The following is a 24660-nucleotide window of genomic DNA, read 5'->3' as shown; positions in this document are numbered from 1 at the left end:
GACACGTTCCTGACCTTAGGAGGAAAGCTCTGAGTTTTTCCCCATTGAGAATGATATTCGCTGTAGGTTTTTCATAGATGGCTTTTATGATATTGAGGTATGTACCCTCTATCCCTACACTCTGAAGAGTTTTGATCAAGAAAGCATGCTGTACTTTGTCAAATGCTTTTTCTGCATCTATTGAGAGGATCATATGATTTTTGTTCTTTCTTTTGTTAATGTATTGTATCACGTTGATTGATTTGTGGATGTTGAACCAACCTTGCAGCCCAGGGATAAATCCCACTTGGTCGTGGTGAATAATCCTTTTAATGTACTGTTGGATCCTATTGGCTAGTATTTTGGTGAGAATTTTTGCATTCATGTTCATCAAGGATATTGGTCTGTAATTCTCCTTTTTGATGGAGTCTTTGTCTGGTTTTGGGATCAAGGTAATGGTGGCCTCAGAAAACGAGTTTGGAAGTTTTCCTTCCATTTCTATTTTTTGGAACAGTTTCAGAAGAATAGGTATTAATTCTTCTTTAAATGTTTGGTAGAATTCCCCTGGGAAGCCATCTGGCCCTGGGCTTTTGTTTTTTGGGAGATTTTTAATGACTGCTTCAATTTCCTTAGTGGTTATAGGTCGGTTCAGGTTTTCTATTTCTTCCTGCTTCAGTTTTGGTAGTTGATACATCTCTAGGAATGCATCCATTTCTTCCAGGTTATCTAATTTGCTGGCATAGAGTTGCTCTTAATATGTTCTTATAATTGTTTGTATTTCTTGGTGTTGGGTGTGATCGCTCCTCTTTCATTCATGATTTTGTTGATTTGGGTCATTTCCTTTTCTTTTTGATAAGTCTGGCCAGGGGTTTATCAATCTTGTTAATTCTTTCAAAGAACCAGCTCCTAGTTTCATTGATCTGTTCTACTGTTCTTTTGGTTTCTATTTCACTGATTTCTGCTCTGATCTTTATTATTTCTCTTCTCCTGCTGGGTTTAGGCTTTCTTTGCTGTTCTTTCTCCAGCTCCTTTAGGTGTAAGGTTAGGTTGTGTACTTGAGACCTTTCTTGTTTCTTGAGAAAGGCTTGTATTGCTATATACTTTCCTCTTAGGACTGCCTTTGCTGCATCCCAAAGATTTTGAACAGTTGTGTTTTCATTTTCATTGGTTTCCATGAATTTTTAAAATTCTTCTTTAATTTCCTGGTTGACCCATTCATTCCTTAGTAGGATGCTCTTTAGCCTCCATGTATTTGAGTTCTTTCCGACTTTCCTCTTGTGATTGAGTTCTAGTTTCAAAGCATTGTGGTCTGAAAATAGGCAGGGAATGATCCCAGTCTTTTGGTACCGGTTGAGACCTGATTTGTGACCTAGGATGTGATCGATTCTGGAGAATGTTCCATGGGCACTAGAGAAGAATGTGTATTCCATTGCTTTGGGATGGAATGTTCTGAATATGTCTGTGAAGTCCATTTGGTCCAGTGTGTCATTTAAAGTCTTTATTTCCTTGTTGATCTTTTGCTTAGACGATCTGTCCATTTCAGTAAGGGGGGTGTTAAAGTCCCCCACTATTATTGTATTGTTGTCGATGTGTTTCTTTGCTTTTGTTATTAATTGGCTTATATAATTGGCTGCTCCCATGTTAGGGGCATAGATATTTACAATTGTTAGATCTTCTTGTTGGATAGACCCTTTAAGTAGGCTATAGTGTCCTTCCTCATCTGTTATTATAGTTTTTGGTTTAAAATCTAATTTGTCTGATATAGGGATTGCCACCCCGGCTTTCTTTTGGTGTCCATTAGCATGGTAAATGGTTTTCCACCCCCTCACTTTCAATCTGGGGGTGTCTTTGGGTCTAAAATGAGTCTCTTGCAGACAGCATATCGATGGGTCTTGTTTTTTACTCCAATCTGATAGCCTGTGTCTTTTGATTGGGGCATTTAGCCCATTTACATTCAGGGTAACTATTGAAAGATAGGAATTTAGTGCCATTGTATTGCCTGTAAGGTGACTGTTACTGTCTATTGTCTGTGTTCCTTTCTGGTCTATGTTGTTTTTAGGCTCTCTGTTTGCTTAGAGGACCCCTTTCAATATTTCTTGTCGGGCTAGTTTCGTGTTTGCAAATTCCTTTAGTTTTTGTTTGTCCTGGAAGCTTTTTATCTCTCCTTCTATTTTCAATGACAGCCTAGCTGGATATAGTATTCTCGGCTGCATATTTTTCTCGTTTAATGCTCTGAACATATCATACCAGTCCTTTCTGGCCTGCCAGGTCTCTGTGGATAGGTCTGTTGCCAATCTAATGTTTCTACCATTGTAGGTTACAGATCTCTTCTCCCGAGCTGCTTTCAGGATTTTCTCTTTGTGTCTGAGACCGGGGTGTTGACCTATTTTTATTGATTTTGAGAGGGGTTCTCTGTGCCTCCTGGATTTTGATGCCTGTTTCCTTCCCCAAATTAAGGAAGTTCTCTGCTGTAATTTGCTCCAGTATACCTTCTGGCCCTCTCTCTCTTTCTTCTTCTTCTGGGATCCCAATTATTCTAATTTTGTTTTGTCTTATGGTATTGCTTATCTCTCGAATTCTGCCCTCGTGATCCAGTAGTTTATCTCTCTTTTTCTCAGCTTCTTTATTTTCCATCATTTGGTCTTCTATCTCACTGATTCTTTCTTCTGCCTCATTTATCCTAGCAGTTAGCGCCCCCGGAATTTGATTGTACCTCATTAATAGCCTTTTTGATTTTGACTTGGTTAGATTTTAGTTCTTTTATTTCTCCAGAAAGGGTTTCTCTAATAACCTCCATGCTTTTTTCAAGCCCAGCTAGTATCTTTAAAGTGATGATTCTGAACTCTAGATCCGACATCGTACTAATGGCCATATTGAGTAGGTCCCTGGCAGTCGGTACTACCTCTTGTTCTTTTTGTTGAGGTGGTTTTTTCTGTCTTGTCATTTTGTCCAGAGGAGAATAGATGAATGAGAGAACAAAATGCTAACAGGGTAACAACGTCCCCAGAAAATATACTCTAAACAAATCAGAAAAGACCTGAAGCCGGGGGGAAAGAAAGGGAAAGAAAGAAAAAAGAAAAAGAAAAAAAAAAGAAAAAGATAAAAACATACAAAAACAGAAGAAAACAAAAAAAAAAACCAGAATATGATCAAATATGATCAGGCTGGTGCATAGATCAGTGCCACACACTAGATTTTGGGTGTATTTTGGTCTGTTAGAAGAAAGTGCCTTCCAAAATTTTAAAGAAAGAAAAATTTACATATGTATAAAAATAAGGGTTGATATGATGAAGGGATGGAATATGACTGTAAAGATGGAAATTATAAAAAATTTTATAAAAGGAATTGATAAGAAGTTGTTTGAAAAAAGAAAGAAGAGGGTTAAAAAAAAGAAAAGGGAGAGAATGTGATCAGGCAGGAGAGTAGAACAAAACCATACACTAGAGATTTAGGGTATATTTCGATCTGTTAGAAGAAACTATCTCAAAATTTTAAAGAGAGAACAACTTATATATATATGCCAAAAATAAGGGTAACTACTATGAAGGGATAGAATATGACTCTAAAAATGAAAAATAAAAATGTTTTTTTAAAAAAGGGATTGATAAGATGTTGGTTGAAAAAGGGAAAAAGAAAAATTAAAAAAAAGAAAGTAAAAAAAAAATTAACTTTGAAAGAGTAAAGAATCTTGGTAAAAAAGCCATGGATTCTATGTGCAGTATTCCCCTAGCGCTGGAGTTCTGCCGTTCTCATTGATCGGTAAACTTGGTCTTGGCTGGCTGTTCTTGCTGATCTTCGGGGGGCGGGGCCCGTTGCCCTGGTTCCCAAATGTCTTTGCCAGAGGCGGAATTGCCCCACCCTTGCCGGTCCAGGCTAAGTAATCTGCTCGGGTTTGCTCTCAGGAGCTTTTGTTCCCTGCAAGCTTTCCTTACAGCTTCCGAGGAGAAGAGTGAAAATGGCAGCCTCCCAATCTCCGCCCCGGAGGAGCCGAGAACTCGGGGCCCCACTCCTCAGTGCGCCCCCAGAGAAAAGCAGTCAGTCACTCCCATCTCCCCGGTCTCCGGCCACACTCTGTGCTCACCCGGCCTGTGACCGCGCGTTTCTATCTCTGGCACCCGACCCCGTGTGGAGTCTCCAAACCCCGCAGATCCCTGCGGTGAGCTCCCGCACCTCTTCTCCTGGGGGAAGAAGGTGAGTCTCCCTGGATCTGCCGCTTGTTGGGTCCCTGCTGGAGGAGGAGTGGCCCGACTGTGCCCTGGATCACAGTTTATGGCAACCCCGAGCTGAGAGCCCGCGCCTCGGCTCCGTCTCTGCAGCCGGCTTCCCTGCTCCAATACCTGGGAGCTCTGCTGCACTCAGGCACCTCCGGTCTTTCTGTGACCCCGAGGGTCCTGAGACCACACTGTCCTACGAGGGTTCCACCCCCTGCTTAGCCACTGGAGCGACGTCCCTCAGCGGAGCCCGCTTCTAAAAGTTCTGATTTTGTGCTCTGCGGCTCTATCACTTGCCAGAAGCGGCTGACGGAGGTGCCCTCCCCCACCGTCTATCCTCCCAAATATTGCCTCGGATTCCCTTCTCCGCACGTCCTACCTTCCAGAAAGTGGTCGCTTTTCTGTTCAGAGAGTTGTTGCTATTCTTTTCTTCGATCTCCTGTTGCGTTTGTAGTGTTCAGAATGGTTTGATCCCTATCAACTGAATTCCTGAGACCAGAGGAAATCCAGGTCTCCTACTCCTCTGCCATCTTGCTCCGCCCCCCCTTCTGTCCACTTTTATTTGGATTATTTGGGGAGGTTTTTGGTGTTGAGTTGTATAAGTTCTTTATATATTTTGGATGCTAACCCTTTATCTGATATGTCATTTGCAAATATCTTCTCACCAGACCCTTTTGATGCCTTAATATATGCAAGGAAGAGTAACCGTTGTGAATTAAACTAATACAGAGTCTGCCCTCATAGTTCTTATAGGGGAGAGTTATGGAACAAAAAATTCAGAGAGTGGGAGCAGCATATATAAAGGTGCTAGGGCAGGAATGAAAAGAGGCTTTTATGCCAGGAGAACCCCAGACAAGGGAGACAGCAGAATGGGCCAATATTGAAGAAGAAGATAGATTTGTGGGCCAGGGTAAAGAATCTGGTTCTCAGACTTTTGAATTTCATACACTAGTAAAATTAAAAAAAAAAAGGCCTATTTGGAATTAATACAGGTTGTCAATTTTTTATTTAGTCAAATAAGGACAAAAATAAAAATGAACAAACAAAATTCAACTGTGGTCTACCATCACAGACTTTTCAAAAAAGAATTAGAATCAGAATCTTGTCATTTCAACATCTAAAGGTAGGATGTACTCTTAGATTTAAAAACCTGTCTTTAAATTGAATTCATTTAGCTTTATGAAAATCCACTCTTTTGCTCTTATTTGTCTCACTTCTCTTTGGATTAATAAAAATGATTGAAGATATTAACAGCTCAGTGATGGGCAACTAGGAACCAGAAATTGAGAAGTAAACATAGTCATGGACTCAGAACTTGAGATTCTAAGATCCCTGAAGGAAGCAATATGCAGAAAAGTGATTTTACCTGAGCTATGCTTTTCATCCAGGCATTCATGGATTCTCTGCAGTGAAAGGCAGAGAAGCCAAGGAGAAAGCAGTTACAAAGAGGTTGAGAAGCTAAGCAGATTTATTGACAGTCTCATGGTCCTGGAACATAAAAATTAGGGTTCAAAGCCCTGGTAGACACCTCAGGTGATACATTGGTATTCCTGAAGGACTATACCCTAGGAGAAAGGAAAAAAAAACCAGTCCTAAATAGACTAGATGCTATTAAGACTGAAACCCAGTTTTGAATGAGCTCAACCCTAGTTTGAGTGATAAAATGTGTTGCTATTCCAACTGCCTCCAAGAAGCTTTAAAAAAGAAAAGCCTAAAATACCCTGATGGAAGATGACATCAACCAGAGATTATACAGATTTTCATAGATCAAACTCATAATTTAATAAAACATTACCAGTCTTACCATGAGACAGGATCAAGAGGAAAAACAGACAATAGAAACCGGTACTGGAGCTGTTAGATCTATGTGTGAAAAACAACAACAACAAAACAAAAACTCTGTAATAAATATGTTTATAAGAATAGATGACAAAATACAGGATTTTACCAGAGAACTGGAATCCATAAAATAGAATCAAATGGAAATTTGAGAACAGAAGCCTATGATAACTAAAATTAAGAACTAAATAGATGCTGTTAACAGTAGATTAGAAATAGCAGAAGAGAGTATAGGTTTGTAGAACTATCCTGGCTAAATTATAGAAGGAAAAAAACACAGGAAGTAGAATAAAGGATATGTGGTATAAGGTGAAAAAGTCTAAAGCATGTGCAATTGGAGTCCTAACGGGAAAAGAGACAGGGAATAGAGTAGAAGCACTGTTTGAAGAGATAGTAGCCAAGAATTTTCCAAAACTTCTACAAGTTACTGCTGTGGAGATGTTAAGCCACAAATTCAAGAAGCTCAGCAAACCCCAAACAGAATAAATATACATAAACACATAATAGCAAAATCTTAAAAGAAGCTGGAGAGAAAATATATCTTCAAAGGAGCAAAAATAAGATTGACTGATAAATTCTCATTAGAAGATAATGAAACAACCTGTTTAACATCTTGAATGAAAATAACTAATACAATAGAATTCTCTACCTAGGAAAAATAGCCTTCATATGTGAAGATGAAATAAAGATGTTTTCAGACAAACCAAAACTTCAGAATTGTGTTAAAAGAAGTGCTAATGGGATTTCTTCAGGTAGAAGGAAGATGTTCCCATATGGAGAATGGAAATGCAGGAGGAAATGAAGAGCAATTGAGAACAGAAATGTAAATGACTATTAACCACTTAAAGCAATAATAGTAAGTTTTGTGGGATTTAAGTATATGTAGAATTAAAAAGAAGGAAACCATGACATGAAATTTGGGAAGGGGGCAAGTGGAATTAAAATGATCTAAGGTTTTTGAATTGCCCAGAAAATCATAAAAGTAACTAACTTACATTTGACTTTTCAAAGTCAAGGATAGGTGTCATTTTTAGGGTTACCATTAAAAGCATAGTAGAAAATTATATAACTAACAACGAACTATCATAGAGAGAAGTAGAATAATGATAAAATACCTAATTGATTCCTAATAACTCACGAAAGAGAAAACTCAAGGAGAGGAAATGGAAGTAGAGTGACTGTGAAAATAGAAAAGAAATGGTAAGATGGTAGATTTGAACCCCCAGATATATCGGTTGTTACATTAGATGTTTATGGACTATGTAGTCCAGTTAAAAGATAACATTTGTTAGAGGATAAAACAAAAATCACACGCTATTTACTAGAGGCAAATGTTACGTGTAAGAACACCTGAAAATAAAAGCGTAGGAAGAAGCTATAACATGTGACACTAATTAAAAGGAAATTGGGGAAGCTATACTGGTGTCAGAGTAGAAACAAAGGAAAGAAGCATTATCAGAAATAAAGAGGGATCATCTATATCAAAACTTGGAAGATGTACCTTAATCCATCCTTACCAGGAAGTTTATTGCCCAAAATACATATATTAGGAAAGACTTGGCTGCAAATAGTTGATGGTCAAAGCTTCCATTTTAGCAATAAGAGCTACTTTTTAAAAATATGTATATATGTGGGGTGCTTGGGTGGCGTGGTTGGTTAAGCGTCTGACTCTTGGTTTCGGCTCAGGTCATGATCTCAGGGTCGTGAGATCGAGCTCCATGTTGGGCTTTGCACTCAGCATGGAGTCTGCTTAAGACGCTCTCTCCCTCTCTCTCTCCCCCTGCTCTCTCTTTCTCTCTAATAAATAAATAAACCTTTAAAAAAAAGTCTATGTGTATGTGTGTGTGTATCTCCAAGTCCTTATACTCCAAATACCAGGGGTCTGGATTAGAGTCAGTATTTGATCAAGTCCCTTGTTAATTCAGTTCTGGATCTCCATGGGAAAAATGCCCTCTGCCTGGGTGAGAATGACTACTGCGGCTTTGAGTCAGTATCTCCATGCTGGGAAGTCAACAGGAAGCACAATTGAAGGCATTCATGGGAAGGAATTTGCCTTTCTGCTAAACGAATTTCTTTTCTATGATTGTGGCTTTCCTAATTTGGAGATAGTTTCTGCAGTACCTATCCTGTATGTAACCCTTCCAGAGTACCGTAGCCCATGTAGGCACTGAGATTTCACATGGACCCACATGCAGTGGGATCTTATATGCCTTTACATTTTTGTCTTAGGCTAGCCACCCCCATGCTATTAATTGCCGGGAATTGTGGCTCCATTGTCCATTTTAATTGACTGGGTATTCGTAGGTTCTCCTACTGATCTCTTTCGCTTACTTCAAAGGCAGGCTTCCCTTGTGTGTACAGTGAGTAGTATATTTATACACTCCCTTTAATTCAGACTTGCTTACACTATATCTCAAAGTTCCTGGCTTGTGTCTAGCCTCTTTGGATTTCCAGGTATGATATAGAGAGGTCCACTTATTAATGTACCTGGTTGATCATTTCAGTATGTGTTTGTATGGGGGAAGGAGTTCAATATATGTGCTCAGATTACTATTTCTATTTAAAATCTTTTTTTTTTCTTTTATGTTTTTCTCTGAAATTTTACCTCTGGTAATTTGGAAATTATATATATGATCTGGGTTTTTTTTTTTTTTAACTGATGATTAAATTGAAGATGTTTGAGAGCCATATTTTAATAATTACTTTATAACTCTCAATGAGAGTGCCAATAATAAAATAGTTTCTTCTGAATGCTCCAATGCAAGATGATGACTATTTTATGCTTTTCCTCTTCATTTCCACTTCTTGGGTTTTGTTATTATTGTTTGAGATTTTATACTCACATTTTCCTTTGTATCTTTTCTTTCGTAATCCTGTTTCAGACCTTTGTTGAAACTTCATTGTGTATGCGTGCATACATGATTTCAGCGCTCATTATCAGTCTTCTTCGTTCTTCATTTCGAATCATCGCTTCGTTGGCAGGGATATGGTTTGAGCTGTGCTTCTGGAATTTTAATGTGCCTATGAATCACCTAGGGATCTTGTTAAAATATAAACTTTGAATCAGTAGGTCTGGAGTGGGGCCCAAGAGCTTTCATTTCTAACAAATTCCCAGGTGATGTCAATGCTGCTTGTCCATAGACCACACTTCAAGCAGTAGGGCTTTATAGCCTTTTTAATTTCAGGAAAAAACTGTGGGTCTTATACTTTATGAATCCTTATATATCTGAAAATGTCTTTCTCTTGCCTTCACACATAAACAGTGAGTGGCTTATTTAGGTATAAAATTCCTGAGACAGAAATTTTCCTCCTCAAGACCAGAGGTTCTTTTTCCATCATACTGTGGCTGCTCACAGAGCGCTCAGGCCAGTGTGAGGTTTTTTGTTCATTTGTAGATAACCTATTTGTTCGGTCTGGCAGCCTACAGAAGACTTAATTTTTTTCATCAAGTCAAGAATTTTATAAGGTTGTGTCTAGCTCTCAGTCTTTTAAAAAATTTATTTCTGGGGTGCCTGGGTGGCTCAGTCGTTAAGCGTCTGCCTTTGGCTCGGGTCATGATCCCAGGGTGCTGGGATCGAGCCCCGCATCGGGCTCCCTGCTCCGTGGGAAGCCTGCTTCTCCCTCTCCCACTCCCCCTGCTTGTGTTCCCCCTCTCGCTGTGTCTCTCTCTGTCAAATAAATAAAATCTTTAAAAAAAAAAATTATTTCTCCCTGACACATAGTAGCTATATTTTGTTGTGCAGATTTAGGTTCTTATTTATTGTAGGAAATTTTTTCTTCTCTTGTGTCATTCACTGTTGGTCCTTGCCCCTTTGTTCTGGCCCTCATGAACATCAGTTACTTCTGTCTGCCTTCCAGTTCTATTGTGTTCTCTCCAATCACTTTCATCTCTTTTGTCTTTTTCTGTATATTTGGGGGTGATTTTTAAAGATCTTTGCCACTTGAATTTGTGTGTGTGTGTGTGTGTGTGTGTGAGAGAGAGAGAGAGAGAGAGAGGTCAATTTATTGACTTCTAATGAAGTTTTAAAATGATCCTATTGCATATTTCTTACCTTATATTCTTTCCTTCACATTAAACCTGACCCTTTTCTGTGTCTACTGTCTTAATCATCTGCATCGTATCTTGCATGCTTTTGGGTCTTTTTTTTTTTTCTTAGTATGAAACCTGGCTAATTCTTACTGATTGCAAGGTCACCCTCATTTAGGAAACCTATCTTGACACCTTGGTATAACTTTGATGTTCCTCTTTTGTGCTTTTTAAAATTGTTGGCAAAATAGGAGTCCTTTTAGGGAAAGGTCAAAGATTTCACCACTCCAAGGTCTAACATAGTATCTAACGTGTGATTTGCACCCAAACAGTGTTAATTGAATGGGTAATTGAATGTGTGCTCACTATCAATTTGCATTTTTTTGGTCACTATCAACTCTTCCTTCTGACTACAGCTTCCTTTCCCCCTTTTTCTGGGTGACACATAGTTGGCCTTTAAAACTCTTCTGAATCCTCATTTCTTCCTTTAAGCATTTGGCAATTCTTACCCTTTACTAGGTTATGTGCAACTCTTCCATGTTTCCATGGGATCTTGTGAATATTTTTATAAGAGTGTTTATTTCACTGTGTTCTTTTATTTTTCTGTTTCCACAACTGAGATCAAATTTAGGTGGCATAGATTGTGTCTTTCATCTCCTTATGTTCAATGTTACTCCTGACATATGTTGGAAATTTAGCAAATTTTATTTTATAAATAAATAAATGAATTAAGGATAAATCCTGGCGTTGATTAAAGAGAAGCCTACTTGACTATAGTATAGGTCCATGAGATAGATAAGCGTTGGCCATTTTGCGAAGAATATTGAAAGCTAGATTGGGGAATATGGATTTTTTACAATAAGATTTTTCTAAAAACTTTTTGCATGTTTATTTCTTTTTTTTCAAAGAGGTACATGTATATAGTTTAAAGAGCCAAATAGCTCAACGAGGCTTGAGGTGAAAAACAAGTCTCTGGATCCCCTACTTGCCATCATTTCATTCCCCAGGGGTAACTGTTTTTATATTCTAAATTTCTAAAGCTTATATTGCAACTTCTTGATTGTTCAGTTGTAAGCATTATCTATTAGATTCATACTTTGGGAGATGAGGATTTTAGCAACTCTCACACCTCTTGTTGCCTGAGTGTGCATGTATGTGTGTGCACGTGCGCACACACAAACACACACACACACAGATGCAAATACTCTCTCTCTTACTTTTAGTTCCTCATCCTAGGGTCATATGCAACTTTGGCTAGACCACTGTTCAATGTTTAAATTATTATGACTGTGATCCTTATACTACTCACAGCTGAGTCATGTAATATAGTATGATTGTTTTTCCTTTCCTGAGTGTATTTTTCTTTCCTCTAGAATCCATAATAGGTTCTTCATTTGTTTGCTTGCTTTCTTAGTTTTCTACATTTTATCACTAATTCAAAAAAATTAGCTATTCTAATTTTCACGAATTTTTCTAATTTTCATTCTCTTTTGTCATGTCTTAGACTTCTTTCCTGGAGAATTCTTAACTGCCTTACGTTGAACTAGTTGCTCTCTAGCTAGGAACTCAGGGCATCCTGAGTCTCATCTTACTGCCATCCTGTGTATGTCATTTACCTCTCTCCTGGGTTCAACCTCCTGTTCCCTAATCACCTCTCTTTTTTTCTTCTCATAACTTCCTCTTCGTTTTATGGAGTACATTTTTCAGGAGCTTCCTGGATATCTGAAAATGTCTTTATTTTACTCTCAAAGCTGAAGGATGGTTTTCCAGGTACAGAATTATTTAGAAATCATTTTCCCTTAGAAACTCAAAGGCATTTATCTTCCAGTTTCACTGTCTTCCAATACAGAGTGGTGTTATTGTGAAATCTGAAGACATTCTGATTTCCTATTCTTTTTTCCTCCTCTCTGGATGTATATAAAAGCATTTGCTCCCATTTTTCTGAAATTTCATAATGCTATGTCTTGGTGTGGGTCTGTTATCATCCACTGTATTATACTCACCATGGACTCTTTCACTATGAAAATTTACTCCTTTAAGACATGAGTTATTTCTTTGATGATTTCTTCTCTTCATTTTTCTCTATTCTCTTTTGTTGAAACTCTTATTATTCAGTTATTAGACTTTTTATTTTCTTCTCTTTGTCCATTTGCCCTATTTTCTGGGAAATTTACCTAAACTTATTATTTTCTAGCTTGCTAAATACTGTATATATATATTTCTCTATTTACTTTTCCTGAGATATTTTTTATTCCTTGAATTAAAAAAAAATAGCATTCTGTCCCTGTTCTCCAGATGTAGTATGTTTTCTTTTATCTCTGAGCATATAAATAGACTTTTTGAGGAGGAAGTTTTCTTTTCCTCACATAGTCTTAGTTCCTTCCAAATTACTGTTTTTGATTTCATGTTTGTCATTACATCTCATTTTAGAGACTTTTCTAAGATTTCTGGTGATCCTTGTGTATTCATATTTAAGAAAAAGTGTTTTGAGCTTGATTGTAGGGGTGTGGTTCGTCTATCTCATTGCCTGATGATGTTCTAGGTGTTTTATTTTGGCCTGCTCTGACTTGTCAGACAAGGATCTTTTGATTCCAACAGTCTAGGAACCAAGTGGAGCTGAAAGCTGGGGTCTCAGCTCTAAATATATGAATTTTTTTATTTAATCCCTATTTTCATTGTGGTACCTTTGCCCTTAATTGCACCAAGTTATCTCTCAATCTGGAGACTTTTTGTTTTACCCTCTTTAGATAATAATGTGCAGTGTTTTGCCAAAGTAAGGAAAGGGAGCTGGGAGTCTAACTGCTCCTGAGGCAGACTTTCAACCAGTTTTACTGTTTTTGGCCCCAACTTTATCCCATTTCCAGAAATATCTCATGTGCCTCTTCTGGAGACTTTTGTGAATTCTGCAGAGCAAATTGAATTGCTTTTAAAAATTCCCCACTGCTGTGTTTGGACTTTCTTTCTTTGGTCTGTGAAATCCAAACATATCCTTAATATGAAGTAGATACGTAGCTCCATAACTACTATGGAAATTGAATTCATAATATAAAAACTCTTGACCCCCAAACAATCTTCAGGCCAAGATTGTTTCACTGGTGAATTCTACCAAGTATTTAAGAAGAATTTGCACCAATTCCAAACAATTTTTTCCAGAAAACAGAAGAGGAGAGAATACTTCCCTATTCATTTTATGAATATAGTATTAGTCTGATATCAAAACCAGATAAAACTATACAAAAATAAAACTACAGACCAATATTCCACATAAATATAGATGTAAAAATTATTAATAAAATGCTATCAAATAATATTCAGAAATATATAAGAAGAGTTATATACTGTGACCAAGTGGGGTTGATTTTAGGGATGTAAGGCTGGTTCAGTATTTGAAAGTCAGTCACTGTAATCTATTCAGTTATCAAGCTAAAGAAGAAAAAATTCATAGGATCATATCAATTGATGCATAAAAAGTTTTTGAGAAAAGTCAACACCGATTCATGATAAGGAACTCTCAGAAAAATAGAAATGGAAGGGAACTTCCTCAGCTTGATAAAAAATATCTGAAAACCTATAGTTAAAAATATATGATATAGTTATGGTTTCTCCTTAAGATCAGTAATAAGTCTATTTTTACCACTCTGGTTCAACCCAGTGCAATAAAGGAAGAAAATAAAAGACATAGCAATCCAAAAGAAGAAATGAAACTGTCCTTATTTGTCAATGTAGAGAATCCCAAGGAATCTACAAAATAACACCTAGAACTAAAAAAGTGAGTTTGGCAAGGTCACAGGATGCAAAACAAACATTCAAAAATTTATTTCTCCTGTTAGTGATGAGCACATAGAAACTGAAATTAAAAATATAATACTATTTATAATTACTCAAAAAAAGTTAAATATTTAGGTGTAAGTCTAACAAAACGTTTACAGAACTTGTATGCTGAGCACTGCGAAGTGCTGATGAAAGAAATCAAAGATCTAAATTAATAGAGACAAGTGTGTTCATGGATTGGATGAGTCAACATGGGAAAGAGCTCATTTCTCCCCAGATTGATTTATAGGTTAAACCCAATTTTGCTCAAAATTCTAGCAATATTTTTTTGTAGATTATTCTAAAATAATTATTCTAAAACAATATTATTCTAAAATTTATATGGGAAGGCATAGACCCTAGAATAGCTAAAACAATCTTGAAAAAAAAAATAATGGAGTAGAAGGAATCAGTCTACCTGATATAAAGACTTATTATATAGCTACTAATCAAAGCTGTGGTATTGGCAGAGGGATGAACACATAGATCAATGGGAGAAAATATCTGCAAACCACATATCTGGCAAAGGACTAGTATCTAAATTAATAAATCTTAAAAATCAATAATTAAAAAACAGATAATCCAGTTAGAAAATGAACAAAAGACATAAACAGATGCTTCAGTAAAGAGGATGAATATATGGCAAATGAGCACATAAAAAAGATGCTTACCATCACTGTGTATTAGGGAAGTGCAAATTAAAATGACAATGAGATATCATTACATACTTAGCTTGGCTAAAAAAAAAAAAAATCATGACAATTTGAAATGCTGGCAAGGATGCAGAGAGACCAGATCACTCATATATTGGTGGCGGGAATATAAAATGGTATAGTCACTCTGAAAAACAGACAGTTTCTTTAAAAAGTAAACATACAACCCAGTAGTTGTATTCCTGGGCATTTATACCAGAGAAATGAAATGAATACTTTGTTCACTCCAAAATTTGTACGTGAATTTTTATAGCAGCTTTACTCGTAATATCCAAAAAGTGAAGATAACTCAGATGCCCTTTGGTGAGTGAATGGTTAAACTGTGGTACTTCCATACCATGGAATGCAACACAGCAATAAAAGGAAAAGAACCACTGATATATGCAACAACCAGAATGAATCAACACAGAGATTGCAGAGGTAAAAAAGCCATTCTCCAAATGTTACAAAGTATAGTATTCTTAAAATGACAAAAATTAAAGAATTGGAGAACAGATTAGTAGTTGCCAGGTATTAAGGAGGAGGTGAGGGTGGAAAGAAAGAAGGTACAGCTATAAAAGGCAACTTGAGAGATCCTTGTGGTGATACAAATGTTCTGTATTTTGACTGTATTAATGTCAGTGTCCTGATTCTGTCATTGCACTATACTTTTGCAAGATGTTACCATTGAGGGAAATAAGGTCAAGTGTATATGGGATCTCTTCTCATTATTTTTTTAGAAATGCCTGGGATTTATAATTATTTTTAAATAAAAGATTTAAATTAATTAGGAAAAAACACCTAGAAATGCCAGGTAAAATAGAACATAAAACTTTTTAAAAATAATAAAGCTGAATGAAGAGATATTCCATGTCCATGGATAGAAAGACTCAATATTGTCAAGATGTCAATTCCTCCCAACCTGGTTCTATAAATTCAATGAAATCCCAATCAAAATCCCAGCAAGTTATTTTTTAAGATATTGACAAACTGATTCTAAAATTTATGTGGAGAGACAGACCCAGAATAGCCAACACAAGATTGAAGAAGGACACAGTTGGAGGATTGACACTATTTGATATCTAGACTTACTATAAAGCTACAGTAATGAAGAGAATATGATATTGGTGAAAGAATAGACAAATAGATCAATGGAATAGAATAGAGAGTCCAGAAATAGACCCACGTGAATATAGTCACCTGATCTTTGACGAAAGAGCAAAAGCAACACAATGGAGCAAAGATAGTCTCTTCAACATATGGTGCTGGAACAGCAGCACATTTACATGCCAAAAAAAAAAAAAAAGAATTTAGACACAGATTTGCATCATTCATAAAAGTTAACTCAAAATGGATCATAGGCATAAATGTAAAACATAAAACTATAAAAGTCTAGAAGATAACATGGGAGAAAACACAGATGGCCTTGAGTGTGGCAATGACAATGACATTTTAGATACACCACGAAAGACACTTCATTAAAATTAAAAGCTTCTGCTCTGCAAAAGACAGTGTCAAGAGAATGAGAAGACAAACCTCAGACTGGGAGAAAATATTTGCAAAAGACATATCTGATAAAGGAATATACAAAGATCTATTAAAGTTTAATGATAAGAAAATGGACAGCCTAATTAAAAAATGGATCAAAGCCCTTACAGGCACTGCACCAAAGACGATATAGAGATGGCAAATGATCATATGGAAAGACATTGCACATCATATGTTGTCAGAGAAATGCAAATTAAACAACAATGAGTTACCACTGCATTTCTATTAGAGGTAAAAAATCTGGAACCCTGACCACACCACATGCTGGTGAGGATGTGGAATAGGACGAGCTCTCAGTCGTTGCTGGTGGGAGTGCAAAATGGTGCAGCCACCTTGGAAGATAGTTTAGCAGTATGTTTAATATTCTTACCACACTAGCCAGCAGTTGCACTCCTTGGTATTTACCCAAGGGAGTCCAAAACTTACAGCCACACAAAAACCTGCACATGGATGTCTACAGCAGCTTCATTCATAGTTGCCAAGTCTTGGAAGCAACTAAGATGCCCTTAGTAGGTGAATGGATAAATAAGCTGTGGTCCATCCAGACAATGGAATATGATTTATCACTAAAAAGAAATGGCTATTAATCCATGGAAAGACATGGAGGAACCTTAAATGCATCCCTAAGTGAAAGAAGCCAATCTGAAAGGGCTGTATACTGTGATTCCAACCATATGACATTTTGGAAAAGATAAAACTCTGGAGACTGTGGTTGCCAGGTGTTAGGGTGGGGAAGGGCTGAAAAGGCAAGGCACAGAGGATTTTTATGGCAGTGAAAATACTCCGTATTATATCATAATGATGGATACATGTTGTTATACATTTGTTCAAACCTACTGGATGTTCAACACCAAGAATTAACAGTAATGTAATCTGTGGACTTTGGGTGATCATGATGTGTCATTGTAGATTCATTAATTGTAACAAAGGTACCACTCTGGTTGGGGATGTTGATAATGGGGGAAGCTATGCATGTGTGGGGGAAGGGAGCATATGGGAGCTCTCTGAACCTTCCCCTGTGAACCTAAACTGCTTTAAAAAATAAAGTCTTCTCACCAACTGTGCATGAAGCTTCCTTTTTCTTCACATTCTCGCCAACACTTGTTATTTCTTGTGTTTTGATTTTAGCCATTCTGATAGGTGTAAAGTGATATCTCATTATGATTTTAATTTGCATTTCCCTGATGATTAGTCATGTTGAGCATCTTTTCAATGTGTCAGCCATCTCTTTGTCTTCTCTGGAAAAATGTCTATTCAGGTCCTGTGCCCATTTTTAATTGGATTATTTCTTTTTTTGGTGTTGAGTTGTATAAGTTCTTTATATATTTTGGAATAAACCTCTTATTGGATATATCATTTGCAAATATCTTCTAATATTAAGTAGATCCCCGTTTTGTTTTGTTGATGGTATCGTTTGCTCTGCAAAAGCTTTTTTTGTTATTGCAGTCCCAGTAGTTTAATTTTGCTTTTATTTCCCTTGCCAGAGGAGACGTATCTAGAAAAATGTTTCTATGGCTGATGTGGGAATGCAAATTGGTGCAGCCACTGTAGAAAACAGTATGGAGGTTCATCAAAAAATTAAAAATAGAATTACCATGTGATCTAGTAATTCCATACTGGGTATTTACCCAAAGAAAATGGAAACACAAATTTGAAAAGAAATATGCACCCTTTGTTGTAGCATTATTTATCAGTGTCTGGGCAAGGTATGATTATTGATATCCAAAGGGAAAATATTAGAAAATGTCAACTACTAACCACATAGCCAAGATATGGAAACAACCCAAATGTCCATCTATAGATAAATGGATATAGAAGATGTGATATATGTACACAATGGACTGTTACTCAGCCATAAAAAAGAATGAAATCTTGCCGTTTGCAACAACATGGATGGAGCAAGAGGTTATAATGCTAAGTGAAATAAGGCAATCAGAGAAAGACAAATACTGTAAGATTTCATTCATATATGGAATATAAGAAACAAAACAGACAAAGAAAAAAGAGACCCCCTCCCCCCCCAAAAAAAACCAAACCCTAGACTCTTAAATACAGAGAACAAACTGGTGGTTGCTGGAGGTGAGGAGGGTGAGGGGAGGGGTGAAATATGTAAAGGGGATCAAGAGTACACTCCTTGTGATGAGCACTGAGTAATGTATAAAATTGTTGAATCACTATATTGTATATATGAAACTAATCTAACACTGTATGTTAATTGGATAAAAAAAACCCCACAACATTAACAAGTCTTAATAAAAAAGTGTAGGTGAACCTAGAAGAAATTAAAGGGAATCCACAGAACCAAAAAAACAAAGAGGTAACTGAATGCCAGACCAAGAAGTGCATACCTGATTCTGTGCCTGTCTGGGGAATGGAGAGGGAATCTCTTGGTGTCCAGAACGCGGGCTGTTGAGTTTTAATTCCTTCATAATCACAAGAGATCAAGTCTTGAGTGTCTATGAGGCACAGCATAGGAACTCCAACCATAATATAAAGGCAGGATCTTTGAAGTCCATATGTTTCCTAAACAGATGGACTGGGACCAAAAAAACCCCACAAAAAAACAAAAAGAAAACCACATACCAGCATAGAAAATTTTAAATTCTGGGTCTCAACACTGAATTAAAAAAAATTTCCACTTGGGAACAATGGACCTGTTCTAAGAGTTTGAGATACATGTATATTGATTTACATATATTGTACATATTGAGTTGAATGTATATGTCCCATATGATTGTGGAAGCTTTGAGATGAGAAATGAATATCAAAAGTGGTCTTGTAACCCTTGATAGCTCTGAGGCTACTGGCAGTAATACAAGATGTGGAGGGACAGACCACCAAGGCAGGCTCTATGGCATTCCTATTCCTATCAGTAGATCCTTTATTTAAGATTAGCTTGCAATCCTAAGATACATAATACAAAAGGGAATATTTGCCATGAGTAAGCACCATCAGGCACAGCATTGATGACATAAGAGAGAAAAATTGCAGTTATCTACATTGATACATTTTTTTCATAATTGAAAAGAAAAATTTAGCAAACTAGAAATAGAGGTGTACTCTTTTAATTTATAGTAAATATCATCCTTCATAGTAAAATATCATGCATTTTCTCTGATATTAGGTATGAAATAAGAATGCCTGCTGTCATTGTTTAAATTTGTTATTGTTTTTGAGGCCCTAGTCAGTATAATCAGGCAAGAAAAAGAAATACAAAGTATAAGAATTAGAAAGGAAAAAATAAAGTTCTCAGGATTCAGAGACTACCTGATTATCTAAGATATAATCTAAGAATATCTACACATAAAAAAATAGGACTAATAAGAGTCCTAGTACTGTAAACAAGATTAATGCACAGATAACAACTGTATTCTTATATGGTAGCAAGAACTGAGAAAGCAAAATTTCATAAAGATGCCATTTACACTACTAACAAAATATGAGGTACCTTGTAAAATATTCAGTAGCTGTACAAGACCTTTATGAAAGATTTAAAATCTCACCTAAATAAATGGTGAGATATAATATGAACATAAATAGGAAGTCACAACATCATAAAAATACATTTCCCACCAAATTAATCTTTAAATTAAGTGTAATTCCAGTTCTAAGAATCATATGGAAATGCAAAGGTAATGAAAACAATTTTTCAAACAACAAAATGGGTAACTTGCCCAGACACTGAAATTTAAGAAATTTAACTACCATAGTAGCATGGGGACAAATAAGAGACCAACGTAGCAAAATGGAGATCCAAGAAACAAAAACATGCATATATGAGCATTTGAAATATATTAGAGGTGGCACTAAAATTTTTTAGAGAAAGGGTGGATCTTCAGTATGTGGGGCTCAGGTATGATTATTGATATCCAAAGGGAAAATATTAGAAAATGTCAATACACATAAAGAATATATTCTAGGTGCATTAAAGTCTACTTATGAAAAGCAAAGCTTGAAAACATTTAGAAGAAAATACCAGAGAATGTCTTTATGATCTCTGGGTAGTGAATTATTCCTTAACTAAGATACAAAGAGTTTAAGGAAAATATTGATAAATTCAAGTCCACTACACAAACAATTTTATATCATGAAAATATACTATAAAACAAAAGAAAAGCTTAGAGTGGGAGACTTTTGACAATGAATATAGACAATAAGGGATTAATATCTGAAATATCTAAGTAACTTCTACATACCAGTAAAACAAAAGCAAAAACAACAACAAAAACAAACAAACAAACAAAAAGCAAAAGCAAAAACAAACTTGTAGAAAAATGAAGAAGGAATACAGACAGGAAATTCACAGAAGGGAAACCTGCATAATCAAAAACAAATGGCAATATTAACCTCATTCACAAAAAGACATGAAAGAATACAAAGTGAGATATTTTATATTCTTCAGATTGGGAAAAACTTAAAACGTTTTAAAATGCCAAATATTGACCTAGATGTGTGAAAATAAGAACCTTCCTGCACTATGAATGGGGGTGAAAATTGGTACTCTCACTTTAGAGAGCAATTTGTCAATATCTAGTCATAGTGAAGCTGTTAAGTGCCCACAGCAGAACAGTCCCTCCCAGGTATATATCCCAGAGAAATGCATGCAGATATGCCTAAGGGGATTGTGTAAGATTGTTTATTGCAGAATCTTCATAAACTTTAGGAAAATTGGCCAATAAAAAAGAAAAAGAATTGGGGCACCTGGGTGGCTCAGTCGTTAAGCATCTGCCTTCGGCTCAGGTCATGATCCCAGGGTCCTGGGATCGAGCCACTTGTGGGGCTCCCTGCTCCGCGGGAAGCCTGCTTCTCCCTCTCCCACTCCCCCTGCTTGTGATCCCTCTCTCACTGTCTCTCTCTGCCAAATAAATAAAATCTTAAAAAAAAAGAATTGATAAATACATCGTGGTATATTTATACATTGGGTTCCTATGGAACCATAAAAATGAATTTGAGTTGGGTCTATCAACATGGATGTTCTCAAAAACATAGTGTTGACACAAATTTAAAAAATCAAGCTGTGAAGGTCATGTGCCCTATGATACCATTTACTTAGTTGCCTCTGCAGAGGGAGGCAAGGGAACAGGATTGAGGGGGTTTGGCAGGGGACTTGCACCATATTTGTAATGATACGTTTCTTAAAAATAATTCCAAAGAAAACTTGAAGAAACGATGAGGCTTTCTAGTGGGTATGTGTAGTTTGTGTCATTCTTTTTTTGTGGACTTAAAACATTTCATAATAAAATACTTGTAAGAACACAAAACCAATCAGTTATACATATTGCTACTCTATTTCAAGTGTTCATCCCCAAAGTAGTACTTGCTTAATTTTTTTTTTCAGTTTTTTAGGACTTCAGTGTTTTTTTCGTCTATTTATGCACAAATCTTAACTTGTCTTCTAAAATTTGCTCTTAGGCCTGAGAATCTCCAAATTTGTTTACTCCCTGAGCTCATCTAATTTGAACAAATATATCAGGCTAGAAAAGATCCTAATCAAGTATTAAAAAAATTAAATGAGAGAATAGTATGTCTTGTGGTATTTCTAGTCAGATAAATGTATGGTGATATATGTCCTGTCTCCTGTTTGGTTCCTGGCATGGGGCCAGGCCTATGGCACCCCCATCACTCTGTGTCTCTGATGAGAAACAGGGACAGTAACATCATGTCTCTGCATAAAAATTGAATTAGATTAATTCGAAAGAAGGGCAGCAGCTGCATTAATGGTTCAGCTCATCCCTGCTCCCCACCTTTTGGGCAGCCTCAAACTTTAATCATTCCTGACCCCCTCCCACATTAAGAACTTTACTGTCATTTTGAAAGTACTCTGAGATTCTTAAGAAGGAAACCTACTTCCCTTGGAAAGCTTATCAAGTCTCTTTATCCTAGGAGAGCCTTAGAGACTTGTTAAATCTTCATAAATATGGAGCTCTGTGGTCCATTTTTCTTGGAGAAGGAAGATGGAGGTGGTTACATATAAAATCAAACAAAGCACCATCCCAAAGCTTTTGAAAGCATTTCAGTGCCTTCTCTTTTTATCAAGGTGCTTATTTAAATTAATGATTTAGGGAAGGGGATGAATGCAGCTATTTTGCTCATTTATTTCTTTGCAGATAATGTTATTTCAGGATTTGATTATATTTAAATTCACAGTCAGTGCTTTTGCACTGCAGAGCATAACCCAGCCAGAATGTCTCTCTTGCAGGAATTTGTAACTCGATATACTAGTCAACTGCCAACCATGGGAAACAGGTTTAAGTTAACTACTATTTAAAAAATTAATGTATTTTTATTCTTCAAAACACATGCTTCTCAGTCTTTAAGACACTAGTATTTGAGTCAATATATCATCAAATGAATGTAATAAATTATACTGCTGTGAACTCCAGGGAAATTTTATTAATGTTTTTAATGTATCCTCATGTGGAATCAACATATGTTTTTTATATATTCATAAATTTATGGCTTCAAAAATCTCCAATTTCAGGGTGTTATGAATGTTGTAATGGATAGAAAATACATAATTGTGAAATGATGTTCTTGAATTTTCATATACTCCTGATAACCATTAGCTCTTGCATATAATAATTAGAATGAAATTAAAAACTTGGAAGTAATATTTCTGCAGCTCAGTTGCTTCGGGCCAAAGGAATTATTTCCAGAATAAGCTGGCAGGTTCCTGCTTGGGGAATTAGGACTCCAGTGTCCTTAACTTTAAAATAACTTGAATTTCATTTTATGCCTGTTTCATAAAGTGGTCATTCATTTTCATACTAAATTGTAACCAAGGCATACCACATCAATAGAGACCAGTCCGTGAGTTTACTGTGTGTTAGGTTGAAGTGAAGTAGAACGTTAAAAATGTTGGCTAGATGGCTGGGTTAAAAAAAAAAAAAAAATCTTACTACTGATTTGTTAGGGGAATTGAGAGATAGTCTCCCCGCATCTTTATATTCACATCCTGGTACTTAGTAGGTTCACCATAAGAAGTTGCTGGAGAAGGAATGAGTCCAGAATGGTACTTTCTGTTCTGAGAGTTCATGAAGTAAAATGCTCTCGTTTCCTATCACTTTGCTGCACTTGTAGTGGGATTGGTCGTGGAGATACCCTCGTGTTGTAGGTTTAGATTTTCAGGCTCATCAGTTAAGACACAAGCTTGTGCTTCCTGGATGCTAGGCTTGCGATCAGGGCACAGCAGATGGCAGTGGGGTGTAGACCGTGACTCTGTGGTCTATACCAGCAGACCTGAGACACAACCATAAACTGTTTTCAAGGATATGTTCTTTCCCTTTAGTTTTAAATTTCTTTTTACAAAAGTAAGTTTTCTTTTCTTTTTTAAGATTTTATTTATTTATTTGAGAGAGAGAGACAGATAGTGACAGAGACAGCAAGAGAGAACACAAGCGGGGAGGAGAGGGAGAAGCAGACTCTCCACTGAGCAGGGAGCCCGATGTGGGGCTCGATCCCAGGACCCTGGATCATGACCTGAGCTGAAGGCAGACACTTACCTGACTGAACCACCCAGGTGCCCCTACAAAAGTAGTTTTGCTTTTCATTTAAACAGCTAAAGTTACACAGTTGGTAACAGTGCATCTGAAATAATTTTTTTCTGAAGTTCCAGAACACTTTTAAAGAAAATGTCTTTCTTTGTAGGTTTCTACATTTTGTTAGTTAGTTAGTTAGTTTGTTTGTTTTGTATATCAGTATTTCAGTTCAAATACTGTCTTAACATGTGTCTTTGCAATTTGCCTGCTCTCTGGACAGTAGAATTAAAAGCCTTTTAGGATTCTAAGTCAGTGTGGTACAAAAGCTTTTGGTTATCACTTCCCTAACCTATTAGCTGCTTTCCTCAGTTGGGGCCTTTCCAAAATAAACAGAGTACTTTAAATTACCCCTTTCACTTTTTCTGTAATTTATTTTCTTCTTCTTTTTTTTTTCCCCCTCAAATAAAAGCACAATGAAATAAGTTGTGTAAGTACATGACCTTGTCTACTGGCATAACTCTGTCTCCCAGGAGAATAGCATCACTAACCCTCAACCAAGAGAGAGACTTCTCCACCCTAATACCGTTTGCCCCGCCAGCCTCCCAGTTTGGTGCTTTTTTTTTTTTTTTTTTTTAAAGATTTTATTTATTTATTTGACAGAGAGATAGACAGAAGAGCACAAGCAGAGGGAGTGGCAGAGGGAGAGGGAGAAACAGGCTCTGCACCGAGCAGGGAACCTGATGCAGGACTCGATCCCAGGACCCTGAGATCATGACCTGAGCCGAAGGCAGACGCTTAACCATCTGAGCCACCCAGGCGCCCAGTTTGGTGCTTCTTGAATGTTTCAAGTTTGATGTAGCCTCATCGAAAGTTTAATAAATTTCAGGGTCATGTACCTATGACAAGACACAAGAAGGGGAAATAGGCAGTGTTACAAAATGCTAAGACTGGGTCAACCTATTACTACGATAGCATCTGGGAAGATGTTCTAATCCCCGTCATGACAATTGTATTAAAAAGGGGCCACTGATTGGATACCTTGTCTGCCTTTAAGTTCAGAAATTTAACTATCATTT

At 36.7% G+C, this 24660-nt stretch overlaps 1 protein-coding gene across 1 annotated transcript in view; it reads left to right on the top strand.

The window, feature by feature from the left end:
- Positions 1 to 24660, top strand: part of ADAMTSL3 (ADAMTS like 3) — a 282288-nt gene that overhangs the window by 56806 nt on the left and 200822 nt on the right. The gene's annotated exons all lie outside the window — the stretch shown is intronic.

Source organism: Phoca vitulina, unplaced genomic scaffold, assembly GCF_004348235.1.
Source record: "Phoca vitulina isolate PV1807 unplaced genomic scaffold, GSC_HSeal_1.0 scaffold65, whole genome shotgun sequence".
Classification (NCBI taxonomy): Eukaryota; Metazoa; Chordata; class Mammalia; order Carnivora; family Phocidae; genus Phoca; species Phoca vitulina.
Note: the sequence above shows the minus strand (reverse complement) of the source record. Positions and strands in the feature narration are given on the sequence as shown.